Source organism: Neovison vison, chromosome 13, assembly GCF_020171115.1.
Source record: "Neovison vison isolate M4711 chromosome 13, ASM_NN_V1, whole genome shotgun sequence".
Taxonomy (NCBI): domain Eukaryota; kingdom Metazoa; phylum Chordata; class Mammalia; order Carnivora; family Mustelidae; genus Neogale; species Neogale vison.
Window position 1 is genome coordinate 90,063,512 of NC_058103.1, and position 26,097 is coordinate 90,089,608.

General features: G+C 37.5%; 1 protein-coding gene and 1 pseudogene across 8 annotated transcripts in view; one reads left to right on the forward strand and one right to left on the reverse strand.

The window, feature by feature from the left end:
- MEIS2 (Meis homeobox 2) overlaps positions 1 to 26,097 on the forward strand; it is a 209,234-nt gene that overhangs the window by 114,146 nt on the left and 68,991 nt on the right. The window lies entirely within an intron of this gene.
- Positions 21,694 to 21,982, reverse strand: LOC122894022 (annotated as a pseudogene).

The window sequence follows — 26,097 nt, forward strand, 5'->3', positions numbered from 1 at the left end:
GAAACCTGCTTCTCTCTCTCCCTTTGCCACTCCCCTTGCTTGTGCGCGCGCTCTCTCTCTCTCGTAAATAATAAAATCTTTTTAAAAAGATAGATCTTCTTTTTCAGTATCCATAAAATAACTTTAATAATTGAATATATTTTAGTCTTCAAAGTGTCTGTTAATTGCAAACATCAGGGAGGCCACATTATTTGACCACAATAAAATAAAATGAGAAATTAATAATACAAAGTTAAGCAAATATCCATGGTAGTTATTAAAAATAATTTAGGGACACCTGGGTCGCTCAGTTGGTTAAGGGACTGCCTTCGGCTTAGGTCATGATCCCAGCGTCCTGGGATCGAGTCCCACATTAGGCTCCTTGCTCAGCAGGGAGCCTGCTTCTCCCTCTGCCACTCTGTCTGCCTGTGCACTCTCTCTCTCAATCACTCTCTCTCTCTCTCTGACAAATAAAATCTTTAAAAAAATAATTTTATTATTTAATAAATGTTTTATTATTTAATAAATAAAATTTTTATTATTTAATAAATATTAATAAATAATGTTTGTTATTATTGTTTCCCTTGAACAACTCTATCATCAAAAATGAAATCAAAATTGAAATTCCAGGCAATTTAAAAATAAAGATAGTGAAAACACTACAAATAAGCCTACAGGAGATACAGTGAGCACTATAGTTGGGGGAGTACTTAAATTATATCTTTACTTTAAATATATCTTAAAGTATTAAGCTGTACTTTAAATATATCTTAAAGTATTAAGCTGGAGTGAATAAAAATAAGTGGTTTCCATAAGAAGATGAAGTAATAGAGAAATAATTATGAAAAAAGTTGTAATAAATATATTTAAGAACTAGTCTTCAAAAATCAAATTCTCAACTAGAATTAGCAGAAATACTTGAAAAATCAAAAATAAAAGATGGAAGGGGCACCTGCGTGGCTCAGTTGGTTAAGGATCTGCCTTTGGTTCAGGGCATGATCCCAGGGTCCTGGGATCGAGCCCTGCTTCAGGCTCCCTGCTTAGTGGGAAGCCTGCTTCTCCCTCTGCCTGCCACTCCCCCTTCTTGTGCTCTCTCTCTTTTCAACAAAATAAATAAAATCTTTAAAAAAAAAGAATAAAAGATGACTACAAACAAAACTAGGAATGAGAAAGACGAAATAACATAAATAGGAGATAATAATAAAAAACTTCTAGTAATTTTGAAAGTCTCGGTGAACTGATTTTTTTTAAAGTGATGTGTACTTCACACCATGATGGCTATAAAAACACACACACACACACACACACACAACTGTATGTTGGTGAGGATGTGAAGAAATAAAGCCCTCCTACAGTGCTGATGAGAATGTAAAATGGTGTAGGCATTTGGGACAACAGTATAGCAGTTCCTTAAAAAGTGAACATAGAGTTATGATATGATCTTGGAGCTTCACTCCTAATTTTGTGCCCAAGGGAACTGAAGACATGTTTGCTCAAAAATACGTACACAAATATTCATAGACCATTATTCATAATAACCAAAAAGGGAAAACAACCCAAATGTCCATGAACTGATGCCTGGGTAAACAAAATGTGTGTGGCTATACACGGGAGTGTTTTTCAGCCATAAAAGCAAACAAGGCACTGATTTATACTACAACAGGGATGAGCCTTGGAAACATGATGTTAAGTGAAAGAACTCAGACACAAAATAATCACACATTATATGATCCCATTTATATGGAATGTGGAGAAAAGGCACTTTCATAAAGACCGGAAGTAGATTAGTAGCTGTCAGGGGCTGGAGGAGGGAGAAATGGGGAGTGACCACTGATGGGTATGGGCTTTTCTTTCTGGGGTGATGACAATGTTCTGGAATTTGATAGTTGTGATGGTTGCACAACTTCATGACTATAGTAAAAACAATTGCATTGTACACTTTTATTCTTAAAGTTTTATTTACTTGAGAGAGAGAGAGCGAGCAAGAGTGCACAAGCAGGGGGAGGGGCAGATGGAGAGGGAGAAACAGACTCCTCACTGAGCAGGGAGCATTATGCAGGCCTCGATCCCAAGACCCTGGGACCATGACCTGAGGTGAAGGCAGATGCTTAACTGACTGAGCCACCCAGGTGCCCTACATTGCATACTTTTAAAAGGTTCATTTATGATATATAATTATATATCTAAAAATTTTAAATTAAAATATATATAAAATATAAATACATGTATTGCCAAAAAAATGATTCAAGAAGTAGGAAACCTGAGTATACCCATCATCATGGGAAAAAAAGAAAGAAAGAAAAAGTTATCTAAAAACTAAACCCCTCTCTCTCCCCAAAAGGTGGTAGATCTAGGCTGTTTTATGGTGGCATTTACCCAATTTCTTGTAATAATTCTTCTACTCTTTAGATAATTCTCAATATGGAAAAGATGAATAATTTCTTGATTTTTATATAGCCTAGTATCAAACAAGGCATAAGATAAAACATGAAAGAAAAATGCAGATGATCTCTCATAAATATAGATTCAAAGGTCCTAAGTAGACTATTAATAAACCAAATTCAGAAGTGGGTTTTCAAAATGCAGTCGAATCTAGTAGACTCTCTTCCAGGAAAACAAAAATCTTCCAACATTAGAAAATGCATTAATAAAATTCGTGTCAATAGATCATGAGAAAACCCACATGTTAATTATATTAAATGCTTAAAAGTTAGGAAAAGTCAACATCCATTTCTGATTTTTAAATTCTTAATAAATAGGGAACAAGAGGATATTTTTAACATTGGACAGAATATGTATCAGAAAATAATACTTTGGATCAAATCAGATAGGAACCTCTACAGATAGATGCACTATAAATAAGAAACAGTATTTCTCAGCTTTTCTGGGAGTTGCTGTGGATTTTCTAATCAATGCAGCAAGAGAAAAAAAAAAGAAACTAAAAGTATAAATACCAGGAAGGAAGAGAAAAACTTAAATAATTTGCAAGTGCCTGAACAACAGTAAAAAAATCAAATGAAATGAAAAGAATGAAATGAAAAACTATTCAAAACAATGTGAAGTCAGTAGGTTACAAAATCAGCCTGTAAATATCAATAGCTTAGCTTCTTACCAACATTAAAAAAAAGAATCAATGAGAATATATACCAACTGGCAACTTTAAAAGACAATATTTTATTCCTATTTGAAAAAATGACAAAACCAAAAGACATGGAAGAAAACTTGATTAAATGGAGAGGTATATTATAAACATATCAGTTTTCCCCAATCTACACAACAAAATGTTAAGTTTTTGAGAAGCCTGACCAAAAAAAAAAAAAAAAAAAAAGATTTATTTTGAAGAATAAATACACTAATATACCCTATGATTTTTTTTTAAGAACGACAGAAGTAGGGTATTACCCTACTTTAGTTAATATGCATTACAAAGCTATAGTAATTAAGTTGGCTTTGAACTGGCACAGAAATGAACATGCCTGTCAGTGAAACAGAAGAGAAAGTATAGAACCATACCTAACTTTAATAAGAATTTATTTTAAAATAAAGATAGTATCTCAAATGGGAAAAGACAGAAGAGATTATATCACTTGATTCCTGATGAATTAAAAATTTGAATGTAAGAAAATAACAAAATTGGTAGAATAGAATATAATTAGATAATTATGTAATTTTAAGTTAAAAATGTCTCTTTGTGCGTGGTCTCAGGGGCACGAAACACTATCGATATAACTACTAAAAAAAAAAATTAAGGTTTCTGTATGGCAAGCAACGCCATAAACAAAACGAAAAGACAAAAGACAGAATTCTCTTTAAAAGGTAACACACTGGGATGCCTGGGTGGCTCAGTCAGCTGGGAAACTGCCTTCAGCTCAGGTCATGATCTCAGTGTCCTGGGATCAAGTCCCAAATCGGGCTCCTTGCTCATCAGGGAGCCTGCTTCTCCCTCTGCCTGCTTTTCCCTCTGCCTGCTGCTCCTGCTGCTTGTACATACTCTTTCTCTTCTCAGGTAAATAAAATCTTTAAAAAAATAAATAAAAATTTAAAAAATTTTAAAAAGGTAACAGACTGTAAGAAAGAGGATGTATGCAAAATAGAATTGTATAGTAACTATATATAAATTATTATATGGCTGAATGTACGTAGTTGAATTAAACATGCATCTGATAAAACTCCACACTAAGTAGTTCATTAGTGAAAAATGCAAATGATCAGTAACCATAGGAAAAAATGTATCCTATCTAGGACTCAAGGAAATAAAAATTAAAATAAGATGCCAGTTTTTATCTATCAGATCAGCATACATCAAAGAGACTGATAGCGCCGCTTTTGGCAAGGATGTGGGGCGGGGGCACTTTCATATTATGTTGGGCATTCAGTGCCCACACTGATAAAACCTTTCTGGAGAAGCCCACCTTAAAAAAATGTGTACTTTTGACCCCAGATTTCCGCCTCTAGCAATTTTCCTAAAAAGTTAATGAATTAATGAGCAAGGATGTAAGTAGACATTGATTATAGTTGTTTACTTTAGTCGTAACATTGGAAGCAATCTATCTAGTAATCAAGAACAAATTAGACAGATTGTGATACAACCCGATTGTGGAATGCTATGCAGCCATTAAAAATAATAACAGGTGGCCCAAAAGGGCTTTACTTACATGAACATTTGTTAAGATCTTCTGCTCAGACCTAGACTTCAGCTCACACACTGTTAGTTGTGATAGAGAAGACAATTAAGTTACCTAAAATTAAAAAAAGTCATCATAGGGACGTATATTGATATGAAATGATGTTCATGCCATTTTCTAAAAAGCAGATAGACTATTGTACATGCAGCATGAACCCATTTTGGTAAAAATAATATAAATTCAAATATATGTTTCTGGAAAATGTTTTGGGAGGTTATGACATCAAATATTAGATGTGGCTTTTCTGGGTAGGGAATTATTTGGGACTTAATTTGTTTTCCCTTTGCTTCTTTTTGTCTTTCCAAAGTTTTCTACAATGAGCATTCCTGCTTGGGTAATAAATAATACTTTTTTTAAAAGTTTCCCAAAATAAAATGATCCATGTAATAAACAAGAATGTGGGGAAAAGAAAAGAAAACAACAACACTCTTTAGTGAATGAAACAGGAATGCTAGTGTGGTACAGTGATAAGAGCCCAGATCCCAGAGCCAGACTGGCCTGGATTCATCCAATCTAGATTCTGCTCCTTCCTGAAGGTGTTACTTCAACAGATTCTGCATCTGTAAAACACAGATTCGCTCGGAGGATTAGCAGAAATATATGTAAATCACCCAACACCGTCTCTGGCACATACTATGCGTTTAACTGAAGGTTAATCCTCATCGCTGTTGTTGTTGTCATAAAGGCCAAGGAAATTGGCCTGTAGACCGGAAACAGATTCGTATTGCTGAGAAGAAATGTGGCTTAATTGTTAAGAAGTTTTTGTGGGTCGTGTATCATCTTGTGAAATACGGAGGATGTGCGTGCTTCTACCCAAAGAGAGTGGCTTATCAAAATTTGTGCCCCTTTACAATTTGGACTTGGAGAGCAAGTGCCCTCCTAGAGGGCCAGAGAAGTAACGTCTGCAGTGTGGGTCCTCCTTGCCTCTCCGCAAGGAATCTGGTACATTAGTAGTTGCTAAGCAAGCAGCGAGTAGAGTTGGATGAGGGTTGCTTGGTCCTCTCTGGTTAGACTTTTGATTTGGAGAGCACTTCGTGGTTTGCCTGTGTTTACTGAAGCCCTGATTGCCAGAAATCCCTCAAGAGGATAAAGGTCAGCCAGGCTCTCCTAGATGTTACCTTCAGGAATTAGGGATAGGGAGTTCCCCAAGAAAAAGATCCTGCTTTTGTGGATATTTAATATTATGAGTTGATGTCTATTGCTATGATGAGTTGACCGTGCTAGTAAGTTGTTCATTGCAGTGATTACCTTCCAAAATATGACAACTCTATGACACAGGATATTGCTTATTATTCCTTCTAATAGATGAGGAGCCCAAGAGTAGGCAAAGTAATGGGTGTAGTCAGTACAGCTACGAGCTTGAATTAGATTCCATCCGATTCAAAATCTATGCTTTTAAACATTTTGCTACCCTACTTCCCTCTTCCTTCTAATCAATGGGATTTTTCTTTTTTAAAATTATGTTTCAGAATATCTCATTTGTTGCTGTCTATTTCATGAATTTGATTTATTTAAATCCTTTAATATTGATGCCATAAGCAACCTGGGTTTAAATAACTATATGAAAGATTCTTAAAAATCTTTTTCCTGAGCTGAATTTTGGTTCTAAGATTCTATTATCGGGTTGTCATTTGTATACTTGCCGTTCCTTAAAAGTTCCATCTGAACTTTAAAGTTTTTAGGGTCACGGGTCGTGGTTTTACTCCTCTTTATATCCCATGCAAGCATCATGCTTGCTGATCATTGGTGGTCCATAAACACTGGGTTAAATTGCATGTCCCCACTAATCATACTAAAAGATGAAGAAATAAAAATTAATGACTCCCAGCAAAACTATGGAGAAATTGAGTCTCAATCATCTGATCTACTGCTTTCTGTCCAGTTTCTTGACCCAGAGGCATAGTGCCTTCCGTCTCCATCAGCTGTGGTGTGTCACAGTGTTATAAGGTCCAGTGTTTCTAGATGACACATGTGTGTTAGCATATACCCCTGGATAGCGTCATGTCCAGAAGAAGCCACTCTCACCCACTTGCATTCACATTTGTTTTCTTAACATTCCGTCACCTTGGGACTCAGCCTGGGCGTGGAGGTGCCTGTGAGTATCCTCTCTGTTGTGAACCAGCCAAAACAATAAACAGTTGGAAATTTAAAAAACAAAAAACAAAAAAGAGAACCACAGTTGGATTCCCAGCTCTACCACTCTCTAGCTGGGTGACCTTAGGCAGATAACTTACCCTCTCGGAAGCTCAGCCTGAGATGGAGCTGCTCATGCTAATCATCACAGCATTGTCTCGAGAGGAGGAAGTGTGTGTGTGCAGAGCCGGTGACACACGGTAAGGCGTTCAGTAAATGCATGGAACACTTGGAGAAAAAAAAAAAACAAAAACTCATTTTTTTTTGTGCACCCATGGACTTGTGACTTGCCTTCAGAAATTTCCCGATTCTATTTTAATAAATTTAAAGAGCGCTGAAACACTGCTATGTGATTTGTAGAAAAAAACAAGAAGGGGAAAAAAGCAATCCCGGGCCTTTGGGGGGAGTGTCTGCACCTGAACAGTGTTAGGAAAAAGCTTCAGTCGACTGAAATTCAGACAGCACTCTCCAAGCAGTTCAGCCCGCGCTGATTTGAGGAGCTCTTTTGTTTGCATAAATAAAACAGTAAAAATGTTATTGAGCTATTCCGTGGAGGAGCAGCCTACCTGGTAATGTAAGACTGTGTTTTCATGCAGTTTTTATTCAAAGCAAAACATAAACCAATGAAAGAAAAACAGAAAGTGATAAGTAACGTGGCTCTATTTTCTGTGAACATATGGTAGATGTTTAAAATGAGGTATGTCAGCTCTTAATTCCCCAGGTGCTTGCCTTAGTCTCGATAATAAGGTCGTTCTATGGAGGGGAGGGATTTCCCATCTCTTGATATTTTAATCTTTGGGGAAAATACGAGCCTGACTCTTCTCTTCTGGGCACGTCTTACCAGGAATATAAGGAAGCATTTCTCTGTGATTGGCACACAAAACGTGCCAAGAGAAATTCTGGTGGTTGTTACTATACCATAGTCCATTACTTTCTCACCCCAAAGAGCAAGAAAGGCCAGAGACAGGGAAAGACTGTTCCATTTGTTCTTGACCACACGTGGCATGGAGATTTAACCAGGAGGTCCTCGTTCTTCATGCCCTGTCCATTTAATCCTGAATTTAGCTTATGGGCTATGTTAACCCTTGTGTGCCAAGGCTGTGATTCTTGTGTAAGAATCCAGGAAGTCTGAGGTGAGGTGAGGGTCAGACGTAGAGGGCGAGATCTTATTTCAACATGATGAATACCTACTGTTTGGGAAATGACCTTTCTTGTTTCTATTTCTCATATTTTTAGATGATGTTAGGGTATGTCACAGCTCTGAAATGCTTTAAGAATTAGGGAAAATATAGGGAATCATTGAGCTGTTGGTATACATAAAATGACTTAATTTTCAGAATATAAATAATTTGATTTTGGAGTATAAAAAATATTACAAATAAAATAGGTGGACTCATTGACCTTCCTGAACCCCACATCTGTGGCTAGATAGAAAGTGAAACAGGTAAAACTTGAAATATAAATGTTTACAATTCTGAAATCTATTGTTTTGTATCAACATGATGTTTGGTATTTTAAAACATAACATTGTAGACTTGATATTCTCCCTAATGTATTATTATTATTTCTTAATCGTGAAGAATGGGCACTTCATGATACAAAATAAGACAAGAGTTCATCCTTAGCAGAAATTTGGGTGACATTCTCCAACTTTCTAGGAAATGGAAATGAGACTGATTTATGTTAAAATGACTTCAAAGGCAAAGATAAAAAAATGCTCTCATTTGGACAACAGTGAGAAAGAGAATTGATGTAAAAACACTGCTAAACTAAGGGATGCCTGGGTGGCTCCGTTGCCTAAGCCTCTGCCTTTGGCTCAGGTCATGATCCCAGGGTCCTGGATCGAGCCCTATGTCGGGCTTGCTCAGTGGGGAGCCTGCTTCTCCCTCTCTCTCTGCTTGTGCTCTCTCTCTGGCAAATGAACAAATAAAATCTTAAAAAAAAATAATAAAAATATTGGGCGCCTGGGTGGCTCAGTGCGTTAAGCCGCTGCCTTCGCCTCAGGTCATGATCTCAGAGTCCTGGGATCGAGTCCCGCATCGGGCTCTCCACTCAGCGGGGAGCCTGCTTCCCCCTCTCTCTCTGCCTGCCTCTCTGCCTACTTGTGATTTCTCTCTGTCAAATAAATAAATAAAATCTTTTAAAAAAATAATAAAAATATTGCTAAATTAAATGTTTAGAAATATGTAATTATAAATTCTATTGGGGAGCTATGGAAAACGAGGCGTATCATATATAAGCTGCAAACAGTTTTAGAAACTAGTGGATTTATATATCTCACAGTTTTCGAATAGAACACCAGTGTTTTTAAAAGAATAAGAGAACAATTATCATTTGTTTTAGGGTTTTTTTTAAAACTCAAAATATGGTTACCATTTTTAACTTAGATATTTTAACTTTTTTTTTTTTTTTTTTGAAGAGGGAAGTGAGAAGGGCAGAGGGAGAGGGAGAGAGAGAATCTTAAGCAGGATCTACACCCGGTCTGGAGCCTGATACAGGGTTTGATCTCACAACTCTGAATTCAGAACCCTGAGATCAAGAACTGAGCTGAAATTAAGAGTCGGATGCTTAAATGACTGAGCCACCCAGACGTCCCTTAGCTTTTTAAATCATCATCACTCCATTCATCCTCCCAATTCTCCTAATGACCTGTACGGTATTTGTATTCTATTCTATAGATGAGCAAACAGATTTGGTGGAAACAGAAGCCGTCTTCCTAGAGTTTTATTGGTGTTTATTAGCAAGGACAAAGCAGATATGCAAATACAGAGATCTAAGTATCTACTAGATACTTAACAGATCTAAAGAAAAGTCATAACCCATGCAAAGAAACCAGTTTTGTTTTTTTTGTGTGTGTGTGAAGATTTTATTTATTTGTCCGAGAGAGCACAAGCAAGGGGAGCAGCAGGCAGAAAAGGAGTCCTCTAAATTCTGCTTTGGAAAGAAAGAGAGGTTGTTATACACTTGAATCTTAAACCTTAGTAAAATTAAGGTCATTTGGAAACCAGGAGAAATGATGGTGGTGGGTAACGTCCCTGGGGCTCCTTAGGCCATATGGCAACACATCACTGAGAGAAGGAAAGAACAGGAAGAAAAAAAGTTTTAAAAGGCACAGGACTAATAAATGAATTTTTAAAAATAGTCATCACGAAAGCATATACAGATGGAGGGAGAAATTAGAAGTTCTTTGCAGATGACCACTGTTTGGTTACTTACTCCAAATGTGAAGAAAAATTAATAGGCTTCTTTATTTAAAAACCCCGTAAGTGGATAACTCATCCTTCTAAGAGGTTTAACTTCTGAGTCAGCTTGGCTAAGTATGGAAGACAGCCATGCGCAAGCAAAAGATCCAGCCGGTGTGCCCCTGTGCCACTTTTTAAGGAGCTGGTGAGGAGCAGAAGGGCTCTTTGATGGTCCTCCTTTAATGCTTCAGCTGGGCCTCACCAACCACAATGGAATCATTCAATCCTAGCCATCGAGCAGTGCCTGTATTGATATAGTCTCTGAATTATTAGTTCATTTCAAGCTGTCTAGAAAGGCCTTAAGGTTGCTTTTGTGGGCTTTTTTAAGAAGCTTAATTATACCTTGACATACATTCACTCACTCATTCATCCCACAGGTATTAATCAAGCACTTCCTTTATGAACCACCCTCTGTGACAGGCACTGAAGATATAATGGTGGATAAAAAGAATAGATGCAAGTGTTGCCCTTGTGGTGCTCATACACTGGTAAAAGGACAGTTGGGAAAGTGCCCTAAGGAGAAATTAGGGAGCTTTGAAAGAATATGTTAAGAGGGAATTGACCTGATCAAAAAGGGCAGTAACAATTAATAGTAGATGTGAAGTAAGAAGATGTTGCATTAGAGGGGTGAAGGACAGGTCACAAGGAAAGAAGTCAGAGACAGTATGTGCAAAGGTCCTGTGGCAGGAGAAAGCATTTAGGGTTGTGGAAATGGAAGGGTTGTATGGATGGAGGGGAGATGCTAGATGATAGAATGATATGACTCTGGAGGCTCCCACTCAGCTCATCTGGTTCCTTTCAGGCACTGGAAAAGCATTTAATCTTTAGCCTGAAAGCAATGGAAATCCACTGAAGTATGTCAAGCTTTAGAGTGACAAGATCAAATCTGTACTTTGCAGTGATGATTCTGACTTCAATATGGAGAATAGATGGGCTGAGGGCCAAAGTGAATGCTCAGAAACTAATTAGGGTATATATGCTTTTAAAAATTCAGTCCTTTTACTTATACTTGATTTCTTAGGTCCATTATCTACCTACAATATCTTATCATAACTTTTCTGTGCTGCTGAAATGAATAGAAGGTTTACTTTTTAAAAATTTCTCCTTGACAACATCATGCAGCACTATGAAAAAAATCAGGCACCCCGCCCCCCCAGGAAAGCCATATTCTCATGATCTCAGTACAATAAGTTTTGTGTTCAGGGTTTTTTTTTTCCTGTTTCTGTATGGTTTTCATATTGATGTTGTAATGTCTTTGTCATATACCATTGAGATGTATTAAAAGGTAGTTACCTGTTGCTTAGGACATTTAGGTAAGAAGTTTAAACATTTAGGACATTTAGGTAAGAAGTTTAAACCAAGGATGACAGGATCCACGAAGTGCTGTCCAAATATGTTTTTCATCTTTCAGTAATAGAAACTAAGTTGGGAGAGCATATTCTGTCACTTTCAACCCCGGTTAGGTGGAAATCCCCCTTTATGGAGAATGTAAAGTCTCCTAAGTATTTGTATTAAGAGTAATGCATGTTGCTTAGGCTGTTAAAGAAATATTGATTGCTGACCCTTAACTGGAATACTTAGCTTTCATTTTTCTTCTTTTTACATAAATTGTGTATATTGTATTCCCCTCAGGGAGAACTTAAAAGCATTTTGTGTTATGGAGGCTCCGTTCTGAGATCTTATTGCTTTTGAGATGAATAAATGCAAGTCTTGCTATCACTGGAACAGACCTTTTTTTTCTCCCCCTATATAACAAGCCATGCAAGTAATACAGGGCTGAATCTGGCCCCAGAACTTCTAAAGTTCCAAGCCAGTTTCTTATGGCCAAATTTAGCTTCCAGCTTTCAGCTGATGAAGAGCTTTGGCATATAAGCAATCTAATTTTTGTTCAGCAAAAAGCTCCTTGGATGTTTTAAAAATAATTTTAAAATTTGTATTACCAGGTGATGCTTCAGCATTTCTTAGGGATTGACTGCAAATACTTGCTCAGAAAACAATGTACCTTAAAGATACTTTTTATCAGCCTTTGAGGAATTCGAATGAAATGGGTTGGCACCAAAACATTTCAATATGCTATAGGAAATGAAATAGGGCCAAAGAGGTTTTTATGTTCTGACTATTCCTTTTTTCCATTACTAGCCAGAGGCAAGTAGATCAACTTTACATCCCCTCCCTGTTTTATTTTTATCAACTTCTTAGGAAGTTTCAGGGTATTTTGTTTTGGGGGGTTTTTTGTTGTTGTTGTTGTTGTTGTTGGCCCATCTTTGAACACACAAAATGGGAAATTTAAATTTTTAAATGTTTCTTATCTATTTTTCTGCTCTTGTCTATTTCTCTTATCTGTTGATGAGATGTTGCTTTAAACACATTTAATATTACTAATTAATTTAATTACACATACTGTAGTGGCGTTAACACATTTTCTATTATCTGCTCTGATGTGATACAGTGCCCTCCTCCAGCCACCTTAACTTAAGGCTTTAATTGCTTTCCCCAAGCCTCAGCTCATGTTTGATTTATCTGATTTCTTTGTATAAAGATTCTCTAGTTTACGATGTGTACACAAGTCATTAAGTTGGTGTTGATGTTTATGCAGTGAACTTGCCAACTGGTTACAGCAGACATCCCTTTATGAATTTATGACGGGGCAATAAAGACAAGTGTCAGAAGCCCCTTGTCTGGGCAAGGAATCACTTTCCTTGCACTAGGTTGGGGACAGTCATGCAGATGCTGCCACTAATTTGAGTAGCAAAGGGCATGTTGAAATACGTATTTGTTAAATTGTGAGCATCTCTAATTCACGGCAGCGAGAATGTGTGCATGTGTCCACATGTATGTGTGTGACATGTGTGCATGTGTGTGCATGCGTGTGTGTGACAGACACACTCACACGTGTTTCCTCTTTGAAATGAAGCCATTATTATATACCAGGATTTTAACCGGGAGTTCATTCTTTATAAACTTGACTGGGTATATATGTAAATTATTATTATAGTCTCTGCCAATAATCTTAAATTCATCAGCTCTAGCAAGTAAAAGAAATACATGGAGAGGGCCATGTATCATTTTTTTATCTATACTTTTTTTTTTTTTTTTGCAAAAATAGGCCAAATGAACAAATGTTCTCCTCAAGTATTATGTCATAAGAAACTGGTTTCATTATGAGTATCTTCAAAGATTATAGGTGTGAGTTTAATCTACTAATTTTTATGCATATAGAAGTCTTCCTGATGGAGAGCCCAATCATACTTAAAAATAGTTACATATGTGTTATGTTAGCTCTCTTCATATACTGGGATGTACCAGCTTAACAGTCTTTGCCCTTTTAACTTCTCATTAATATTTAGAATTAAAAACCAGAAAAGTTGATTTTGATGTATACCACAGACGATTTATCTCCAAGTATTATTTATTGCAAACTCTCCTGTGTACGTGTGAGTTTGGCTTCACATAAATGATACCAAAGTAGCCAGAGAATTAAGATAAAATTAAAGAGCTTAGAAGCACAAGAAGAGTAAGCCAAATAAGGAAAAAAACACTTTCGTATTGGAAGAAAAGGATGGACGATCAGGGAGGTGGAGAGAAGGAAGGGAGGAAGGTATTCCAGATGGTTCTGAAATTTGTGCAGTAGAGGAGAAGATTCTCAAATGTCATGTGGTTTTCTGAAGAGACAAAAACAGGACTTTAATGTTGATGGCAGAGAAGATAAACTGGAAGTGAGATAGTGAAATTCATTTTTATCTCCATTTCCTCCCAATTCTCACCCTTTGTGGAAGCTCTTTCTCTTCATGCTGACAAAATTCAGATCATTAAATGCAGCTAAGAGTGCAGATTAAGAGAATAAATGGAACAGTGTCTAATTAGCAAGGTTGTACTGGTAAGGACTTAAAATATTTGCTACCACTTACAAGCTAAAAATCATCAAAATATCATAGAATATTCTGAGAATGTTTCTAGCAGAAAAGAAAAGTAGAAGAGTAAGTTATACATTTTGGTATGAGAAAGCAAAATGAAGGGACTAGTTTTGATCTGCAGCAGTCATCTGTTCACATGGTCCATTTTTACTGGGGTCCTCCACTCTAAAGTTTGGGGTTAAGCACCTGCAGGAATAAAGAGATGTGTGAAATATAGTTCCTCTTGCTGAGAATCTTACTCTTACTGGGGAGTCAAGGCCCCCCAGTATCTATAATCCAAGACAGTTACATGATCTCTCCTGTTTGCTTCATTAATAAGTGAAGTGGGACCCAGATATCAGCTGATTCCTTTGACCACTCAAATGACTGTTTTAACCCTACACAATCTTGGTGCAAAATTCAGCCCCTTCATCAGCTTCTTGAAGAAATCAAACCACCTGAGGAGTTTTTGCATTTTCTAATTTTACTAAAGTTTTGCAGTGACATGGGAAACTATTGTATCACATAGCACAAGTGTCACTTGAGAAATTCTTTTTATACCCAGCTCATCTCCAAGTGTCCCCTCTGAACAACCTTACTCATCTCTCCATCTCTTTTTCTAGGCAGCTCTCAACACAGCTTGTCAGCCCTTCAGAACCCTGTGGGATTCATTTCAGCCTCCATTTCTGAGCTCCCAAGTATATCAAAGAGACTTTTCAGTGGCATTGATTCTTCCTACTAAGCAATAATTTACCAGCAACTAAAAAACAGTAAAATTGTTTCCATATGACTTTTTAAGAGAGGAAGAATCACTTCAAAGTAGTGATCAAAGAAGATCTTGAATAATGGTATATCAGTTAGCATAGGCTGTGTTATGCTGCCTCGACAAAGAGCACCAGAATCTCGATGGCTTAACATAAGTGTTTGTTTCTTGGCACACAAAGTCCCTGAGGAGTTCATGCTACTCTCTGAGGTAGCTGTCTTCTATATGCAAGGTCGCATGTAAAGGTCCTTCCATTTTGTGGCTCCTCATCTCAACAAGTACCGTGATTGCCACAGCAAGAGAAAGGACCTGGGGAATTTATATCAGCAAGTGAGTTCTTTAGCCCCCAGAGAGCCTATGTACCCCCTTAGTCATGTTCACATGTCTTGAACTAGGAGCATGGTCCTGCCCAATTCATGGGGAAGAGGGGCTGAGAAACATAGGCTTCCAGGTATATAAAAACCAGAAGAGAGCCTAAAATAAGGGAGAGCATCTCAACTACCTACAAGATGGCAAATATTTTGATGGCAATAATACAGGAATAAAATGGACAGAGAGGCCAGCATGGTTCAGTTAGGATTTTATGTATGTGTTCTAGAGTAGTGTGATGCAAGTTTGGGAAGATAGGTTGGGCCCAGAATGTGAAAGACCTTCAAATGCAGGCCAAGACTCTGGTTATTTGGGTTTTGGGTTTTTTGGTTTTGTTTTGGGGTTTTTTTTGGGGGGGGGTGAGAGGGAGGAGGGAGCACAGAGGGAGGGAGAGAGAGAGAGAATCTTAAGCAGACTCTACGCCTAGCATAGAGGTGATATGGGCCTCAATCTCACAACCCTGAGACCAGTACCTGAGCCAAAATTAAGAGTCAGATGCTTAGCCAGCTGAGCTACCCAGGTTCCCTAAGACTCTGGTTGTTGATGACATGGAGCCATTCAAGTTTTGGGAAAGGCAGGAATGATTCATTCAGTATCTCCTGCAGGTGCTCCTGGTTGGGCTTAACTACAGTCAGATTTAGAGACATGAAGAACAGTGAAAGATTTCCTTCTAAAACAGCTAAGTAGGAAGTAACACCCAAATTTGGGTGTTCCTGGGGGAAAACAAGGATACTGTATTACTTCATCTCCTTACTTAATATGTCCCATTATTTTTGTGTACCTCCACTCCCCTTGACCAAAGTGCTTGAAAGAACCCATCACTTTTAAGACCCATTAGCAGACAAAGAAGATGCTGAATAATCACACAGCACAGGAAAAGTTTGTGGTTAGAAACAATGGTGATATTCATGAGCATTTAAAATGTGTGAAGGTGTCAGTTAGGAATCAGCTATGTTAGGCTGAGAGGATTAACAGAGAAGGAGAATACTTCCAACTGCGTGCGTAGCAGAGCAATGGAAACAGAAGATTCTGAGCTGTGACTATATTTACCCAATATTGGAATAAACTGCTGTTATGTTATGTGTTCTATTATGTGCCAGATGCTAGGTTAGTACTTCAGTCCTTTAAGATGACCCGTTAAGACCTGAGATGGTCTGGCATTGGCTGTTTTGCTGGCCCTATCCTTTCACATGCACACAGTCCCCCTCCTTTGCTTTAGGACTCTGGTCTCAAGCTTCCCAGCCTCCTGGCTGGCTCAGACTTTATTTAGGTCTCTGCTCAGGTGTTACTTTCCAGAATGTTCTCACTGACCTACCCTACATAAAAGAACAGCATCCCTAGTCACTTTCTATCTCCTTTCAGAGATAACCTTAATCAAGTTCTTCTTTATAAAACTTAGTCCCAGGTAGACTGTGTGTGTGGTTTTGTTGTTGGTGGTGGTGGTTGTGGTGGTGGTTGCATATATCTCTTATCAGAATACAAATTCCATGAGGTCAGGGATTTATCTCATCTGTTTGCCACTGTATTCTCAGGGCCTCAAACAGGGTCTGGCATTCAGTAATTGTTTGTTCAATTAACAAATGACTTATTTAAACCTCATAAGACCCCTATGAAGTAGGCACCATTAGTTTTCCTATTTTAGGAGTGAAGAATCTGAATCCTAGAGTGATTCAGTGGCCTCTTCAAAGTTTCACAGTTTGGAGCCAAGATGAAAAGCCAGGACTGTCTGATTCCAGAGGCAGTGCATTTGCCCACTACTCCTCTGACAACCCTGTACTCAGATCGTAGTGATTGGAAGTTGATGTAAAATTTGTTCTTTAAGAACCCAAACATTTAATGTATATGCTTGAAGAATTTCTCTGAGTGTCTTCTATATTCATTGAAAACATGGTAAATATTTCTACATGTATGAGAAAGTAAACTGACCCCTACCCCCCCACCCCCTCTCCAAAAAAAAAAAGGGGGGGGAAAGAAAGAAAGGTGTCTTGTAGAGCTAATAAAGGGCGATCTTGAAGAGCAAATTTGCTCACATGGGCCAAATGCTTCCTCCTGCAGAGTGGGCTGCTTCCCAAAGAATTAGCCTCTCTCAAAATGAATTATTAACCCCAGCATCCTGGCCAAATTCCCACTTGGATAGTCTAGGAACTGTTCAAAACTTGGAATCTATTGAAATTAGCCTGGCTTGATTGCAGGCTCTGCATTAATTGTGATATAATAGAGTTTCTCCAGAGATTTGTGCATATATTATTCTAATTTGTATAGGCTGGCTTTGTCTCTTAAATTTTTTTAGTTTCTTCTTCCCCTTGTGAGATATGTCCTGAATTTCTGTATAAGTTTTTTTTTTTTCTTTTTTAAAAAATTTTGGTGGGTGAATAATTGTAAGCTCCTTTTCCCCTTGGACTTGCCAAACCTTTTCCTCATTTGAGTGACTAGTTAGTCTATTGGTCATTCTAGAAGCATGTTGCAGACGTTAGTCACTAGAAGCTTCCAGATTCCCAGCTCTCTCGCACACGTGCAGGTATAGCCTGAGTAGGGGCAAGACTCATTCAGTTAAAGTTTTCTAGTTGTCTTTTTCAAGTGTACATTCCAGTGGGAGGCACATACGTATTTTAAAGTTTAAAATGACTGATCTAATGATAGAACTATTTAGGACCGTCATACAGCTATTAATTTCTTCAGACAATTTTGTTAAACGATACAGGCCACTTTTTGTCTCCGCTGAGAGCAGACGAGGTACTATCATTTATGTTCTGGGGAGATAGGGAGGTATGAGTTTAGTTAAAACGACTGAATCACTTTGCTTTGGTAAAACTAAAACAAAGACCATAGAAATCCATTGTGTTATGTGATTTTGATGGCAGCTGCAGACCTCATACAATTCATCAAGTCTTGCTTACGTCCCATGATTCTTTTTTCTCTAAGTTGGCCTTTCTTGCCTTAAATTGGCATAATCAAATCTACAATGCAATGGATTATAATAGGTAACTCCAACCATGTTTTCATATCCCATGCTTTCTCCCTAATTGATGTGCAGAGTAGGAGTGAAGATGCTATTAAAAGGCAAAAAGCTATTCCTAGGGAAAAAGTTGGCCTCATAGATTTTCAGCACATGGAAGGAAATTGCGAACTTGTGGCTTAAGTCTTTGCATTTATTTTCACCTGGGGCACGAACGAGTGATACGTCACTTACGCCTTCTGCGTCCTCTCCTTTGTCTTTACCAAGTGAGAGGAGACAATGGATGCGAGCCATGTGTACTTACAACTTCACTGGCTAATATTAGAAAAATGCTTTGAAAATGACAGATGGGGAGAGCTATAAATGCAATTGCTAATGGATTTATGTGCTCTCTCTCCCTCCTTCCAACCTATTTCTCCCAGTACTTTCCAAAAAATTTCCCGGGGCTCCACCTGAAGTATGACCCGATGGCATCAAAGCACATGTGTTTCCTGAGTCAGTTGAGTGTTTCCAAAATGTATCTACACTTTAAACATAAATGTTTATCCGCTAGGGTATTAAATCATGGAAAGTGTTACTGCCTTAGTATGACAGTCAGATACTTATGCCTAGACTATTGTTAGAAGTTCTGTGGGGCTTTCTATGGGTTTTTTCCCCCTATATCTTACTCAATATGGGCCTAAAAATATATAATTCCTTGTGGAAAAAAAAACAATTTTGATTTTCAATAGTGTAAACAAGTTGATAGAGAGTATGCTTTTAAATCTGTAACATGCAGAAACTTCCCATCCCCTTGCCATTAGCCTCCTCCCAACTGAGTGGTTCTAACTACTCATGTGAGAAGGGAAAAGCCTAAACACTGGTATTTCTCCTGCTTCCCTTGTGCACTTGAAATGAGACTCCGTACTTTTGTCTCAGGTCAGGCCTTGAAAGTGTTCATTCATTTATTCATTTCCCAGTTATTTATTGAGCTTATACTACTCTCCCAAGTACTTTTCTACAAGCTAGGCATACAGCAGTGAACAAAACAAGTGTAAATCCAAGTTCTTATTAATAATTCCATCAGAAGTTTTCATATGGTGTTTCTTGTAAACATCTAAATTTGTTCATAAAGTTAGAGGAGCATTACTCCACTGGTGGTATTAATTGCTTTGTAAGAACATTATTTATCTTATGAAAGAACTTACTTAAGCAAAGAGCAAACTCCCTTAGCAATTCAATTTACAGTATATCTACTTGCTATAAATTGTATTCCCAAATGTCCAAGGAGTTAAAAAAAAAAGTAATGTCTCCAGGGAGTGGATCTAAGTTCTGTAACATTGGCAGCACGTCAGTCACTTAAAATGAAAAGGGAGAATGTATTCAAAGAGCTCAAGGAAGAGAAAAGAGAACATAACCCGGGAAATGTCAAAATACCAGTCTCAATCTCTATTTCTCCATTGCTCTAGATAACCTGACTTCTTATATCTCTAATCCAGAACCTGACAGCTATCCATTATTATTTCTAGAATGGTACAAATATCACTTGGATAAAATTGCACATAGGTTTATAGATTCTTTATAACAGTATTTTAAGGCCATATAAAGTTGGCTGGGTGGGCTAGAAAAAAGATGAAGGCCTTATAAAGCAGTGGTATAAAAATGTATAAACATTTTTTACGCCAGAATTTCTCTCTTGTAGTGTACACTCAATGAAAATTTTAAATGTCCAAATAGCTGAATTGAAAATTCTTTTGTTTAGTCTCTGCTAGGTCAGACTTGATACTAAATGGATACTGATTGTCAGCTAGGACTGTTCAAAGGAGGAGAGTTTGCAAGTCTAGATTTCTCCAATATCCGGGCCAAAACCAAGTCATGATCTTACATGGGGAAGCAGGGTTGTCAGTTGGATAGTGATTTCTATCCATACTTTTGACCTCTTTGAGATCATTTTTGGTTCTTCCTATTTACCTTTTGCCCTCTCTTCTCTCTTTTCTTAAGAAAATATTCTTGTTTTTTTAAGATTTTATTTATTTATTGGACAGAGAGATCACAAGTAGGCAGAGCAGCAGACGGGGGAGGGAGAAGCAGGCTCCCCGCTGAGCAGAGAGCCTGATGCGGGCTGCATCCCAGGACCCTGAGCTCATGACCTGAGCCGGAGGCAGAGACCCAACCCACTGAGCCACCCAGGCACCCCAAGAAAATATTCTTATTTAGATAAAGTTTAATCAACAGTTTGATGGTATATACATATATATATATATATATATATATATATATGAATAATAACCTTGGATTTTCTTAATGATTTTCTGCTAGAATCTAAAGGCCATTTGTGGCTTATTTCTTGCCATGTGGCAATCCTTAAGTGTTTCAACTTCTTAGAAAACTAAACCCACTCAGCTTATGTTGCTATGAGGGTATATTTCCAATTACTCAAATAAGAGTATTTAAATTTTTTAGATATTTAAATAATGCATATGATTTCATCTGGAACACACGAGTAGTGAAGATACCTTCAGACTTTACCCCAAACTACCCCGAATGAAAGCCTATGGTCAACTCACCTTGTGCTAAAATATTTATGCTTATGCTCTTAAATAAATTTTAAAAATTAAAATATTTATGCTCTATATATTATAGAGGAATATGTGTCAAACTTGAGTTCATCTACCAAAGATACAACCTAGCAAGCATATATCAGAAACGTTAAAGGGCTTTGTCCATCATGTAGAAAAGTCAGAAGTGATATCTAAACTGTTGACCAGTCAACAATCAGAAAGGATGCTCAGCTAATTAGAACACAAGCTGGCCATACTGGTTCATACTAGTTGAATTCGGCTACATTAAAGGGGGTTGTCCTTTTAAAGAGCAGTTTTTGTGGAGACAACCATTTTCAAGGCTTCTTAAATCCTTGTAAGGAATATTTTTGTGCAAAAAATAGAATTATTTGTTTCATTTTTTTTTAAGATTTTATTTATTTATTTACACTGAGAGAGAGAGACAGCGAGAGAGGGAACACAAGCAGGGGGAGTGGGAGAGGGAGAAGCAGGCTTCCCGCAGATCAGGGAGCCTAATGCGGGGCTCTATCCCAGGACTCTGGGATCATGACCTGAGCCAAAGGCAGATGCTTAATGACTGAGCCACCCAGGTACCCCGGATTATTTGTTTCTAAGAATGTAAAGATAGGTCATCAATTTCTAATACACAAATTAGGAGGAATAAGAGGTAGCTATCGCTTTCTATAATATCTTTTCACTTACTAGGTTAGAAAATATATAGCCAATTCAGTAATTTCACATATTCATATATATAATATGTTCCCATTATTCCACTGTTTTATCCAACCTGACAAGCTGATGAAACATGGTAGAAAGGTAATTAGAAAAACACTTCCTACTGAGGTCAGCTTGGCTACCCATGGCAAGAGTAACCTTTTCTCAATTTTTTTTTCTTTTTTTTGAGAAACTAGAAAAGGAATTTGTTTACTGAGGGCAAGAGGATGCAAGCAATATAAAAATCAAAAGCTTATCTTTTCTTTCTCTGCTTCTCAAATGGGGGTTGGATTTTACTTGCACAATTTCTGAGGGTCCCAATGTACCCATGGAATTTATACTGGGGAAAGCTGTAGGACAGATTCTTAAGAGACCCTTCTAGAGAACTCTCAGTGGGCGGGACTGTTGCTCATTGTTGCCTATGTCTTTCCCTTCTGCTTCGTGTGTATTACAAAATAGTCATTGCACGTGATGGTGAGCCCTGAGATAGAAGCAGCTCTGGAAGCCCACTTTGCCATCTAGGCGCAGGTCGAGGTCCTTCATTATTTTGTCCACGGCCAGAGGATCTTTTTGATTTTCCAAAAATCCAGGGGACTCCTTTTCCATGAGTACTCTCAGGGGCTCCTCTGTTAAGTAGCGTTTATCCTCAGCAAACTCGTGAAACGTGAACATCATGGTTTCCAAGGTCCGTCCCATTTGAGAGAGCATTTTGGTGAGGTCTGTTGAAACCTCTGCCTGAGGCGCGGTGGGGACAGTTGACTGGCTGGAATGCATGGCCATTGAGTCCTTTTCCTCAATATTTTCGATTTGCTGTCTAAGTTAGGAAGAAAGTAGCCACATGTAATATTTAAGTAAGTTATAAATATATATTAGCATATATTCTTATTCTTTTGTAATGAAACCTTTTTGTGTATGTGTTTGTGTTTTCTTTTAGTCCACAAGTGTTTAATTTGTTTGGATTTACTCAGCATAACATTTAATTATGGTGGTAAAAGGCAAAATCCTATCAAATGGTTTGCTATTTCAGTGTTTAATCACTTCTATCTTAAATGAGTATATGTTTAGTCAATAAATATCCAGAGTCATGAAAACGTGTATTTTTATGTACATATATATTTTCTCATCTTGTTTGGTGAGGACATAGATTAGATAGTTGATAATCTTCTATAATTACCAGAAGAAACATATTCATAAGTATGTTGAAAGACATTTTAAAAGTGCTCTAGTTACTGATGACTTGACGTTCTGAAGACAAATTGGACACTCACAAAGTGATTGTTTTCATCTGCTTTAGAAACACTTTATATGTAAAGTAATTGTGTGTTTAGGTGAAACATTCATGGGCGATATATGCGCAAAGACAGACCAGCGTTGTGACAGTACCTCGTTCTGTCCCCATCTTGATTCAGTCAACTTTCACTAAACAGGCTGCTTTAAAAAGGGGAAGGAAAAACAACTTGATAAGATAAAACTATGGGGAATTCCAAAATAAATACTGATAACTGACCTGTTTTTTTGATGGCTCATTAATAGTTTTTTTGCTATGGTAGGAGTTGCTTGCTTTATTTACTAGTACCAGTGGATAACTATGGTAAACACTTGGGTAATATCTTTGACAGTTTTCAATTCCCTGGATTGATAATGACCTTTCTCTCCCTCTTGTCTTTAAGATTTGATTTATTTATTTGAAGAGAGAGATCACAGTAGTCAGAGAGGCAGGCAGAGAGAGAGAGGCAGGGAAGCAGGCTCCTGGCTGAGCAGAAAGCCTGATGCAGGGCTCGATTCCAGGACCCTGAGATCATGACCTGAGCTGATGGCTTAACCCACTGAGCCACCCCGGCACCCTCTCCCATGTTTTTAAAAATCATATAAATTCTAAAACATTTTAAGAACATGGGATTATAGGGGCTCCTGGGTGTCTCAGTGGGTTAAAGCCTCTGCCTTTGGCTTAGGTCATGATCCCAGGTCCTGGGATGGAGCCCCGCATCAGGCTCTCTGCTCAGCAGGGAGCCTGCTTCCTCCTCTCTCTCTGCCTGCCTCTCTGACTACTGTGATCTCTGTCTGTCAAATAAATAAATAAAATCTTAAAAAAAAAAAAAAGAACATGGGATTATAATTAAACAGGAAAAAACTCAGGGTTGTTTGTTTTTTCTTTTAGCCCGCCTGCCCCCCCTTTTCAGAGTATTCATCTACATGTATAGTTGTATCCAGTGCTCATTTATATGCAAAAAGCAGCTGTGTATAACAAAAAGAAGCCAGTGTGAAACCTCTGAACCAAATTTCTAATGCCACTGTTCTACACATTAGTGTTTTTATCTTGATGCACTGTAAAATGAAAGAATTAACTCTTGTTCGGGAGGTCTGATTCCTCATTGGCACCCGACTGAAACCTTCATAATCTGGTGCAAGAAATGGCCATTTGCTACTAAGGTTCCCCTCTTTAACCACTACTGCCCATCATAAGAAGTCATTCCTTTAGAGCTACTTTCTTTTTATTTTTATGACTTTTTAACTTATCATTAACCCCATACTCTTATCCTGTACTCTGAGATGAGCAAGAGGATAATATTCACAACAGTTCCATTGCTTACTCTAGAGATAATAACCTTTTTGAAAAAGAAGATAACCTTCCGTTTCTTTAAACATCAACTTCCTCTTTAAATCTATGGTAGCTTTCTCTTGTCACATTGGACTTTCAGTACATTCTTAAGGTAAATTCGACAAAATTATTTATAGTGTAGTCCAATGAAAGAAAATTAGACTAAACATACCAGAATTGTTTTTTATAGCTTGTAAACTTGCTTAATGATTCTTTAATATGTACTCCCACTTTTTTTTCAGGGATGTAAGTGACAATTTTTATTTTGAGTTGCATGGAATAACATTTAAAAATGTTTAAAAATAGTACTTAAAAATAGTGTGCATTCTTATCAGTAAATATGTTAGCTTAGAAGTAATCTAAACCTAAAATGATGGTTAGAGCTAATTACAATTTAATATTTTCAATATGTTATGAATTTGCTTGTTGTGGGAGAAGTAAGCAGATACACGTAAGTCTTTTTTAAATTTTTATTATTTATTTTTTTAGTTATTTTTATTAACATATAATGTATTATTCGCCCCAGGGATACAGGTCTGTGAATCATCAGGCTTACACATTTCACAGCACTCACCATAGCACATACCTTCCCCAGCGTCCATAACCCAGTCACCCTATCCCTACCCTCCCGCCTTCCAGCAACCTTCAGTTTGTTTTGTGAGATTGAGTCTCTTATGGTTTGTCTCCCTCCCAAAACCATCTTGTTTCATTTTTTCCTTCCCTACCCGCCAAACCCCTCGCCCTTCCTCTCAAATTCCTCATAGCAGAGAGATCATATGATAATTGTCTTTCTATGATTGACTTATTTTGCTTACTTTTTTATTCATATTTTTTCATGTTATTAAAGAAATGTAGTAGACTAATCACAAATCCTCGTTTCCTTCTAACTCAGTCTCATACGGCACTGTGTCTGGACCTGTTAAGTAGGATTGTTGTCATAAGATTAGATACAAGTATCTCTGTTGTCTAGACAATATATAACTCTCTACCATGTACTTCAGATCCTTGTTTTAAAGAAACCCCTTAGCCTCTTTAGCAAGAAGAGATATCAAATGCTAATGAAAAGTCCCAAGCACTTATTTCTTTTCTATAGCTTCTCATTGTCACCATCTGAATTTGCCAACTTCTACCCCGTTCTCTACATATATAAAATTTTACTTTTATTTTAAATAAGAGCTGGTTTTCACTGTTTCACGTATGATGCCATGAAATGTTGGTATTATTTACCTCCTTGCATGTCTCCCTCCTTAAATTTCCCTTCTCATTTGCTATCTTTGCCTCTCCTGACTTCTCATTCAGTTCAAAATAGTATTTTTAGGTTGCAAAGAATTTATTTGTTTGATTAATTCAACATGCAGTTATTGATGCCCCTTGCATGCTGGGCTGTGAACTAGATTCTGGAAGTCAATAGCTGGTCTCTGCTCTCAAGGGAAGTAGGGTCAGATAGGAGAGGTAGACAAATGAGCGGGTATTTGCAATGCAGTGGCATGGCATGAGGGAGAAGTGCAAGGTGATGTAAGAACATGTAGAAATGGATGTTAAGTAATTTACAGGATAAAATCTGGCGGTTGGTATCCACCAGTCTTGGGTAGAAATAAGACATTCCATATGAAATGTTCTTTGAGATTATGTAATTGTGAAATTTCTTCTTGCTGGAGAAACCAGGAATGCCTTAAAAAAAAAAAAAATGTGAAGGAGACCAGGCCAACAAGGTTTAGGCAAGTCCCTTTCTCCTCAGTTGACCTCAGTTTTGTTAGACACAAAATAAGAAAGTTTGAATGAGATAACTCTGATGTCCTGTCTAGTTCTAAAACTGTGGGTCTGTAAGTTTTTCTTTTTCAGTTCACTGAAAAATCTAAACCAAACCTGTTTTGAAACCTATTTCAACAAATGATCCATAAAATAAATAAGCACAAAATTCAATTTTTTGGAAAAGTGGTCTGGCTATAGAACTGAGTAGTCCCATAAAATATTAATTTGGTCATAGTGTGGAAATGTGAAATGATTGTTAAATGAGTCAAGGCCTTATTTGTGGCCTTTGGCTCATTTGGTAAGATTACCCATTAGCCATGTAGGCAGTGTAACACGCATGGGCAAGCAGCTCATGGGAGCGTCCTAACAAATGTTAAATAAAAATTATCTTTCTCTAGCCTTAGGAATATATTTCTGTTATTTTTCAAAATAAGACTGAGCTCCGCTTTAAAGTCTCAGTCAATAGGAAAAT